Source organism: Oncorhynchus kisutch, linkage group LG13 (genome assembly GCF_002021735.2).
Source record: "Oncorhynchus kisutch isolate 150728-3 linkage group LG13, Okis_V2, whole genome shotgun sequence".
NCBI lineage: Eukaryota > Metazoa > Chordata > Actinopteri > Salmoniformes > Salmonidae > Oncorhynchus > Oncorhynchus kisutch.
The window spans coordinates 55,217,559-55,228,476 of NC_034186.2; the positions used below are offsets into that span (position 1 = coordinate 55,217,559).

At 42.8% G+C, this 10,918-nt stretch overlaps 1 long non-coding RNA gene across 1 annotated transcript; it reads right to left on the bottom strand.

Annotated features, from left to right (window-relative positions):
* Window positions 1-267: 267 nt before the first annotated feature.
* On the bottom strand, window positions 268-585 carry LOC116376698 (uncharacterized). Its single transcript, XR_004212131.1, has 2 exons — window positions 542-585; window positions 268-440 (listed from the first exon to the last, which is right to left on the bottom strand). It is a non-coding gene; the product is annotated as an uncharacterized LOC116376698 (long non-coding RNA).
* Window positions 586-10,918: the final 10,333 nt, after the last annotated feature.

Consider the following 10,918-nt stretch of genomic DNA (forward strand, 5'->3'; position numbering starts at 1 on the left):
GAAAAACAGAGGATTCATGACAACACTGGGAGCTCCTGTGAAGAATGGACCAGAGGTGATGGCTCTACTGAATGCTCTCCAGTTACCTGGTCAAGTTGCAATTTTTAAAATGAAAGCACACGGAATAATCTTTATAGGTCATGACCTGGCTGACATAGCTGCCAAGGCGGCTGCCAAGAGAACACCTCTGTCACCTAAAGTGATTAGGAGATACACATTGGTGTCAAGGTTTACCAGAATTGGACCCAGAAGCAGACCAGGACAAGGTGAGTATAAAGATGGTGAGTATTTATTAATCAATGAGAATGTGGAGGTAGATAGTTCCGGGTGGAGGAGCGGGCAGCGGAGGTGGGTTGATGGGAGTGGATAGGCAGATCCAATGGATAACAACACACTGGCGACGAGCAGACAGGGATGGGGTATGGGTTCCGGGTGAATGGCTGTAGACAAAACAAACGGCGGTAAGTTAAAGGCAAGCAAGACGTACAAAACAATAAAACAAACTCTATAAACTGGAGGCTGGTTCGTGGGCACAACATACTGTTCATGGCTAACGATCCGGCAGGGAATGGATGTCAGGTCAGAGCTTTTGAAGGGGAGAGGTGATGATCAGGACAGGTGTGCAGATTACTGATGGGATACAGGTGCGGGTGAACATCATCTCCCAACAAGCTAATTCGCCCGGCAACCAGACAGGGTGCGTTCCAGGACACCGGAAACACACTCCAGGACAGAAACACAGGCAAACACAGACTCAGGAAGCGGGGTTCGTGACAATTGGATACATTGCAACACATTAGAGACATGCAAAACAGTGCACCAAAAGATGAAGTGTGGGAATGGATGGCTGCAGGATGCGAACTCAATCAAGAAGGTGTTTGGGAGAAGAGATGCACTCTTACCCTACTTTGGGACACATTGGTGTGGACAAGATAGTTTATCATTTTGTGGACAAATGGTGGAATCCTGGTGTGCGAAAAGAGGCTGAGGCTGTTGTGGCGAGTTGCAACATTTGAATGGAAAACAACACCAAGGGCCGAGTGAAAGTACAGACACGATGAGCACCAGCCCCACCAGGATCCTTCAGACATCTACAGCTTGACTACATCACGCTGCCCAAATGTAAAGGACAGGAAGATGTGCTGGTTGTTGTTGATCGTTTCTCACAATGAGTTGAAGCCTACCCTACAAAGAAAGGAACTGCACAACAACAGCTAAAATTCTGTTTCAAGAAATCATGGGTGATGGTAAAAAAATATGTAACAGAGACATTAGGGCCAAAATGCGAAGGTCTTTATCAAAATCACGATGGATACATGTCACTCATTGCAAGGTTGTCCATTTTGATAACAAAGCGGAGCCTGGAGAATAAGGAACTGATTGATTAGCCTCCGGGGGCCAATCTCGGGTGAAGAAGCAGAGTAAGATGATCAGAACCTGATATGATTTTATGTTGTACACCGCAGTAATCATATTAGGAATATCTAGGGGAAATGTCCAACTTTTTCCTGAAAATCGGGACATGCTTACTTAGAGAAATCTAAGTGAAATATCATTGTCTCTTGAAAACAGGACATGTTACATTCACTTTTTTTTCTTTCCTTCGTTACAGGTTATGAGAATCTACCATCTGAAGCTATAGCAATATCCCTTGACCCAAGGCCTGTACCTGAAATGATATATGGTCACCGGTGAAGTGTTCATTAGAGAAGTCCTTATCAACCAGTGGAAAGGAAGATGAATTCCTCACTACCGGCAGACTGTCAGACACTAATTTCTAACAGTTTCCGGTGGGACTGATACCAGTGTGGAAGCGCTGGACACTTTTGAAGGACTTGGTTAATGTCTTGTAGACAATAATGTTTTTCGTGAGTTTCCTCCAAATACAGGATGTAGTAGGAATCGTCAGGGACATCATCATTACACCTATTAATACTGTTTGTTTGAAATCTATTTAATATTGCAATAGCAAGTGAAATGTGCCCTTTGTGTTTTATAGAAATGCAAGATGTTTAGTGTGAATGATGTTATGCTTACTGCTAATGTTTTTTATACTGTCTATTTTTTCATGTTTTCTATTGTTTTCTAAAAATACATTTGAAATATATTTATTTTTAAAATGGTCTAGGGGGCAGTGTAAGAATATTTTAAGATAATAGACAACGCAGAGGACTAGAGGTCAATAGGGAATTAACGATCAATGGAAATAGTTTTCAGTTCAACATCTGTTTAGAATATGTGTAGGAATTTCAGTCCTGGGCTCATAACTACATGTAACAAATAAGGAATTAATAAAAAAAAATGGGGCCTGGTGGTGTAAGGTAGAGCTGGCCTCTCTGGATGGGGCCTGGTGGTGCAAGGTAGAGCTGGCCTCTCTGGATGGGGCCTGGTGGTGCAGGGTAGAGCTGGCCTCTCTGGATGGGGCCCGGTGGTGTAAGGTAGAGCTGGCCTCTCTGGATGTGGCTCGTTGGTGTAGGGTGGTACTGGTCTCTCTGGGTGGGGGCTGATGGTCATGATCTTGCAGAATGAATGGCAGAGTTCCTCTTATTTTGATTTTTGCTGTGTCCCAGAGCAATTTCTTTCCTAGCAAAGACCTTTACACCCTGTTTGTTCAAGTGTACTAGCTTTGCTTGCATGCAACTTTTAAAATGCACTTTTTTAAACAATGCACTATTTATAATGAAAATACACTGAATATTCAAACACTGACTAAGCTCTTTCGATGACAGCTTGTCCAGGTGAATTCAGGTAAAAGCTATGATCCCTTATTGATGTCAACTGTTAAATCCACTTCAATCAGTGTAGATGAAGGTGAAGAGACTGGTTAAAGAAGGCATTTTAAGCCTTGAGACAATTGAAACATGCATTGTGTATGTGTGGCATTTAGAGGATGAATGGGCAAGACTACATATTTAAGTGCCTTTGAACGGGGTATGGTAGTATGTGCCAGGTGCAACAGTTTGTTTCAAGAATTGCAACGCTGCTGGGTTTTTCACGCAGTTTCAAATCTAATCAAATTGTATTTGTCACATGAGCTGAGTCTTTGACAATTCTTTCCACTGACACGACCGAGTATATAGGTCCTGGATGGCAGGAAACTTGGCCCCAGTGATGTACTGGGTCGTATGCACTACCCTCTGTAGTGGTCAGATGCCGAGCAGTTGCCATACCAGGCTGTGATGCAACCGGTCAGGCTCTCGATGGTGCAGCTGTATAATTTTTTTTATGGACCTGGGGACCCATGCCAGTTTGCTGATGACACCTGATCACCGGCAATGATGAGATTGCCTACATGGAGGAGGTCACAGACTTGGCAGTGTGGTTCCAGGACACCAACTTCTCCCTCATTGTGAACAAGACAAAGCAGCTGATCGTGTTTGGTGTGTGGGTAGTAGTGTAGTGGGTGAACAAGGAGTACAGAAGAGGACCAAGCACGCACCCCTGAGGGGCCCCAGTGTTGAGAATCAGAGTGGCAGATGTGTTGTTGCCTACCCTTACCACCTGGCAGCGACTCGTCAGGAAGTCCAGGATCCAGTTACAGAGGGAGGTGTTTAGTCCCAGGGTCCTTAGCTTAGTGATGAGCTTTGTCGGCACTATGTGTTGACCACTGTGCTGTAGTCAATGAACAGCATTCTCTTATAGGCGTTCCTTTTGTCCCGGTGGGAAAGGGCAATGTGGAGTGTGATTGAGATTGCGTCATCTGTGGATCTGTTGGGGTGGTATGCAAATTGGAGTGGGTCTAGGGTTTCTGGGATGATAGTGTTGGTTTGAGCCACGACCAGCCTTTCAAAGAACTTCATGGCTACTGGCGTGAGTGCTATGGGGCGATAATCATTTAGGCAGATTACATTCGCTTCATTGGGCACAGGGACTATGGTGGTCTGCTTGAAACATGTAGGTATTACAGACTCGGTCAGGGAGAGGTTGAAAATGTCAGTGAAGACACTTTCCAGTTGATCCACACATGTTTTGAGTACACGTCCTGGTAATCCGTTTGGCACTGTGGCTTTGTGAATGTTGACGTGTTTAAAGGTCTTGCTCACATCGGCTATGGAGAGTGCTAATCACAAAGTCGTCCGGAACAGCTGGTGCTCTCATGCATGCTCTAGTGTTGCTTGCCTCGAAGCGAGCATAAAAGGCATTTAGCTCGTCTGGTAGGCTCACCTCACTGGGCAGGTCGTGGCTGTGTTTCCCTTTGTAGTCTGTAATAGTTTTCAAGCCCTGCCACATCCGAAGAGCGTCAGAACCGGTGTAGTAGGATTCAATCTTAATCCTGTATTGACGCTTTGCCTGTTTGATGGTTCGTCTGAGGGCATAGCAGGATTTCCTATAAGTGTCCGGATTAGTGTCCCGTTCCTTCAAAGCGGCAGCTCTAGCCTTTAGCTCAATGCAGATGTTGCCTGTTATCCATGGCTTCTGGTTGGGATATGTACATACGGTCACTGTGGGGACGATGTCGTCGATGCACTTATTGATGAAGTCGGTGACTGAGGTGGTGTACTCCTCAATGCCATTACATGAATCCCAGAACATATTCAAGTCTGTGCTAGCAAAACAGTCCTGTAGCGTAGCATCTGGCCACTTCTGTATTGAGCGAATCACTGGTGCTTGCTGCTTTGGCTTTTGCTTGTAAGCAGGAATCAGGAGGACAGTTTTTTCCCTCTGGTTGCACATGTGACATGCTAGTACTGTAGAAATGAGGTAAAACAGATTTAAGTTTGCCTGCATTAAAGTCCCCGGCCACTAGGAGCGCCACTTCTGGATGAGCATTTCCTTGTTTGCTTATGGCCTTATTCAGCTCGTTGAGTGCGGTCTTAGTGCCGGCATCAGTTTCCCGTGTGTATCAAGAATGGTCCACCACCCAAAGGACATCCAGCTAACTTGACACAACTGTGGGAAGCATTGGAGTCAACATGTGCCAGCATCCCTGTGGAATGCTTTCGACACCTTGTATAGTCCATGCCCCAATGAATTGAGGCTGTTCTGAAGGCAAAATCCTCCAGAAATCCTCCAAAAACTTTTTTTCCTGTTGGTTTTATCCTCTTTTTTCTCTTCCCATTGTCCTTATGTCCTAGTACTTCAATCCTTTCGCAGTCCTGCTTCTTGGTTCTAACCAGATGGTCATTACTTAGTATATTACAGCATCACTGCTGTAAAGCAAAATTACAGTATTAAACTGGCAACTCTGGTGCCAGAACAATGCTGTAAATGTACAGGGAAAAGTGAATGAGTGAATTTAATGTCCACCAAAAGATGGTTACATTCATTTTAGATGTACATAAGTCTTTTTTTTGCATAATCAGAGAATATAAAGACACCAAAACTAATGGAGTGGAGACTTTCGACCCAGTGTTCCTTGGTCAGTGGCCAGGTCTCGGGCTCCTCCAACCCTGTAGACATGACACAGATCGATGGTGCTCTCCCATCAGTGTCTCTGGCTGCCAGATTGCCAGTGGGTCTCCAGCCTCCTGACATTCATCAGTGTCTCTCAGTCAGATGCTCCCACAGCAGTGGTCTAACCCCGGCATGGAGCACAGTCTGCCCAGCCCCAGAAGCCCAGCCCCAGCCTACCCCCTCCATGGGCTGAGAGGACAGTTCTCTAATGATGGCACCGAGCAGGAGATCGCCTCGAAGGAGAGACAGAAAATGTGGTCAAATGTGACCAATATGGAACTGATTCTACCACACAGCTGTGTGTCTTGTTGTTCTGTCGCTTGGTGTGGTGAATGCATTTCACAGACCACTATTAGAGGGTTAAATGTGGGCAGCATAGTGTAAATATGCAAAGTGGGTGTTTTTTTTAGAAAGTGTTGTGCAATGTAGTATGGTCTCATTGAGTGTGTCAGCCCCTTTGGAAGGAGTCTTATAATAATCTGAGGGACTTGTATGTTTTTGTATTCATTGTGCAGAGCAATTAATATCTTGTGCCTTCATACTCCCAAAAGGCATGCAACAAATTTAGGCAACATTTTTTTTAAATCCATTTCATGCATATTTAAGCTTCCCTGTCTTTGTCTACAGCCACCTCTGGATAACACAGAGAAACATGGCCGGCAAATGCAACATGACTAATACCAAACCCGTTCCTCATGGCCTTACAAAGCCTAACACCTGAGCTAATGTCCTTATGGTGTCATGTAATTTCATGTGCATCCTCTTCCACCTCTATCCATTCACGTACTGTAGGGAATAAAAAGGAGAAGGAAAGCCAAGCAATCGTGCCCCACTAACTGATTTCCACCGATTCCCCAGGGGGTGATGAAGTGCACTTTTAAGCTATCCGCAGAAGCTTGTCCCTTAACCGCCGAGGAATTCACAACGGTGGCGGTGGCAAGCTGGCTCTTTTTCTCTACAGGCGCAGTGAACGTCTTTCTAATGGACCCAACGTGGGAACCGATAGTCTCCCAAACAAGCCCCACGGCACCACCAAATGGGCCCTGTGCACTACTGGAGAGGGAAATAAATGTCACAAGAATGTAATTCCCTCTCTCACGTAAAGGGCTCTTCTGGCTAGCACTCTCATTTGACGATACCTACTAGTGCTATTTGTAGAGGCGTAGCATCTCAGGAGTTCACCCCATAAAAACCCTAGCTCCAAACATGTTGGTGTTGGATCGTATCAACATTCATGGTATGCAGTTAATTTGGGAATACAACCGTACACACTAGTGGTAAAAGCTCCAAAGGCCTTACCTACTACACTTAAAAGGCAATGGTTCGACAACCAAAGTGGCAATTGCTGCACAAGGCTTCTTCCCCCTGCCATTCTATGCAATCAAGCGGAAGCTTACCCAGGTCTCGATAACTCCAGCACCAACTAATCTACAATTATCAAACACAGAGAGTTAGTAGGAGGCAGCACACTCCAAACTGTGGAAACCATTATTTCTACCATAGCATCAAGCAACTTAAACAGGACTAGGGAAAAATGAGATATGTATGTGGTTCAAATTGATTTCATTCATTCCATGAATATCAAGGTTTTATTCTTGTAACATTTTTCCTCCACTCCCCATGCTCGAGCGTATTCACAGGGATTGCTGTTCCTACCAGATAAACAGTTTTTTTGTTTATTGCAATTATTGCCTGAGGATTGTTTCCAATGTGACTGGACTGTCAATGAGGAGGGGATGGGAAGGCAGGCAGGAGGGAGACGTGACAAGAGGGAATTCATACCAGCAGCCAGAATGCATACTGCTGCTCCGGGGTATAGTCTACGAGAGATATGTTTTCTGCATATGGACTGCATATGGCCTGTAAAGAAAATGGAATATTGCTTTTGTACTACCCTAGAGAGGAACAGGACAGGCTGTTTAATATTGTAAGGTTCTGCTTTTCTTTTTTTAGTCAACCTTGTGTTCTTTTTCTTTGTGTTCTTGAACGTAGCCCTGTTTCTTTGTGTTATGGAATTTAGCCCTGTCTTTCACCTGTGTTTGTTTCTGGTCTCATCAGCTCCCTATTTATTTCAGTTCTTTCTGTTTGTATGGTTGTGAGGTATTGTTTGTTTTTGACTGCCTACCTGTGTTTGTCCATTGCCTGCCTGTGACCATGATTGCGAAAGCATAATAAACACCTGCTGCGCCCGGCACGTGAATCTATACCTTTTTCTCCCTGAGTATTCATTACACATATCATGGGCGAAACATGTAGCTTCCTAGTGCCATTCATCTTACAGGAAGAGAAGACAATAATATAATTCCCAAATCATGCATGTTGGAAAATTAAATATCCTTGGCATATTCAATTAAAAATGTTATTTTTCATGTAGTTTTAAACACAGGATATATGTTATCTACATAATCTAGTCATGTTGTGGACATCTGAAAAGGACAGTGACCTCTGAAGTATTGTTAAACCATAATCAGAATCCAATTATATGTGAAATGTATATTCTGCCAATGATCTTGTTAGATCAACACATGAACAGAGAAGAAACCAACGGGTTAGAAATATGTGAAATTAGTTTATTAGGGGAGGAAGACAGAAACTGCATTTTGCACTTTTTAATAAATAAATGATGGTACAAATATCATATGTAAATATATGATATGCGTCTATGTGAAGTTACGTATATTATAGTATATATGTGGAAACGTTGACATACTCATACTGCCATGTTGTGATTTATGTGTGAGTATAGGCTACAGTACTACACTGTGATGAGAAAGCACAAAGGGTATCCCCCCACTATAAACTAGCCTAGTATTTAAAAATGCCCTGTCATGTGTTCAGCTCATTTGCATAATTGTTTAATTAACACCCAGAGCAGAACTCCTTGCATGTTAAGCAGAGATGATGAGACATATCTTAGGGGACTTCCTCTTTTTTCATTTAACTGTATACACAATTCCCAACAAAACCATTTATGACCAAAATGACAATTGTATTTTTTGTTTTTTAAACTTGCCATTATATTGAGTGTTGCTAGACTTGGCTCCACGTACTCACAATACTCCCTGATGATTTATATGGTAGATTTACTATATGTGGATCTCAGATATAAAACACAAAAGCTCCAACTTCTAAGACCAGTTTTAATTAACACATTTGTGTGCATGAACACTTTAGGGAAATTGAGTTGGGACTGGGCCCATCGATGGGAAAAGCACACAGGAAACAAAAAGTCATCTTGACAAGAAAGGAAAATTGGCTATTGTAATTACCAGTGGTGTTCTACAGTATTACTTAGCCATCCTCTGAAACTGGCCATGTTGTTTCCCCCCCAAAGTCTGTAATTACCTCTCCTTTCTAAGAGCAAATGAGCATAACCTTGTTTCTGAGATACCATTAAACCAAGGCAGTAAATCGTTGTTTTCCTTTGCTGTCAAAGTCATTTTCAGCGTACTATATATAACCACTTGTGCTGTGCCAGGGGTTGTGAGGGAGAGGGGTGAGCGCGGGCATGGGAGACCTCATCAAGGTCATAAGAAAGAGGCCCCCTCTAGAGAGAGAGCTCAAAGGGGGTTCTGGGTAGAATTTGCATATATTACCTCGGGTACGGTTTACCTACATCATGAGCACGCAACACGCTACCCCAAAGAGTATCCCATGCAAGCCGGTTGAAACTGGGTGAGGTCCTAAAGCTTTTTACTAAAAGGGAGAGAAGGGAAAATATGTTCAACTGCCTACACTTACCACAACCAAACGATTACAGCCTCACTGTCTACGAAGCGTGATTTTGGTAACTTGAATGTGTTTATGCAGATGCAGATGAATGTTTCGTGTCCATATTAGGACAACTTCCATGAATATGTGACTCTGTCCTAATCTGGACGCCATGAAGATTTTTGTCTGTTTTACCAAAAGGCAGTCAACTTAACTGGACCTTCAAACATCTGATCTCTGATCTGCTGCATTGCCACTCTTTGTTGGCCAGTTGTGGTGTTGGTTTATTGTTAAAGGTTTCATTTTGGGTTAAAGGGAGTTGAAAGTTAAGCTAAAATGTTGTTGTTTGATGAAATTCCTTACTCTATCTGTTTATTAGACATGTATTTAGGAGTACTCCTTCATCACCTATAATTATTTGACCTGTACAGTGTCGACATTAGGATACACTCCACTTAGATTTGTCCACAGAGTATTTTTGGTCACTGAATGTTCTACTATTTGAATGGTACTTTTAAAACCCACTAGTCGATGTCGGCGCCTCCGTGGAAATCAAATTAGCATAATACAACAATCTCCATAAATCCGTCTATTTAAGCTAGAAATATCAGTTATTTTACATTTTACATTGGATATCTCTCAATCCACCCACATCTGAAAAATATATATAAAAAAAATATTTAAAAAATCTGCCAATATCGCACTTCCACATCTGCAGTGAAAGGTAACAGAGCAATGTTTGACAGACCTTGAGCAATCACGAAAATTGCCTGTAGCATCCAAACGGTTTGGCCTACAAACTATTAAGACCCTTCTATGGAAAGATGAGACTCTCACGATAGTATTCTCCATTTTACTCTAAGACCTCAACAAGTGTCTTGGGACTCGTCTGAAGTCGGTACAACCAATCTGACAACTTCTTTCTGTAGTGTCGGAACAGTTTGGGCTACACACTAATATGACCCCTCTGTGGAAAGGTGAGATGCCCACAGGCCTCACAAGACTCATCTAAAGGTCCCCTGTTACCAGTTGAAAACATTTATGGACGTTTACAATACCGTTCAAAAGTTTGGGGTCACTTGGAAATGTCCTTGTTTTTAAAAGAAAAGCATATTTTTTGCCCATTATAATAGCATTAAATTGATCAGAAATACAGTGTAGACGTTGTTAATGTTGTAAATGACTATTGGAGCTGGAAACGGCAGATTTTTTATGGAAATCTGCATAGGCGTAAAGAGGTCCATTATCAGCTACCATCACTCCTGTGTTCCAATGGCAAGTTGTGTTAGCTAATCCAAGTTTATCATTTTAAAAGGCAAATTTACATTAGAAAACCCTTTTGCAATTATGTTAGCACAGTTGAAAACTGTAGTGCTCATTAAAGAAGCAATAAAACTGGCCTTCTTTAGACTAGTTGAGTATCTGGAGCATCAGCATTTGTGGGTTCGATTTCAAATCAAATCAAAGTTTATTTGTCACGTGCGCTGAATACAACAGGTGTAGACCTTACAGTGAAATGCTTACTTACAGGTTCTAACCAATAGTACAAAAAAGGTATTAGGTGAACAATAGGGAGGTAAAGAAATAAAACAACAGTAAAAAGACAGGCTATATAAGGTAGCGAGGCTACATACAGACACCGGTTAGTCAGGCTGATTGAAGCAGTATGTACATGTAGATATGGTTAAAGTGACTGTGCATATATGATGAATAGAGAGTAGCAGTAGCGTAAAAGAGGGGTGGGGGCACAATGCAGATAGCCCGGTTAGCCAATGTGCGGGAGCACATGGTTGGTCGGTCCAATTGAGGTAGT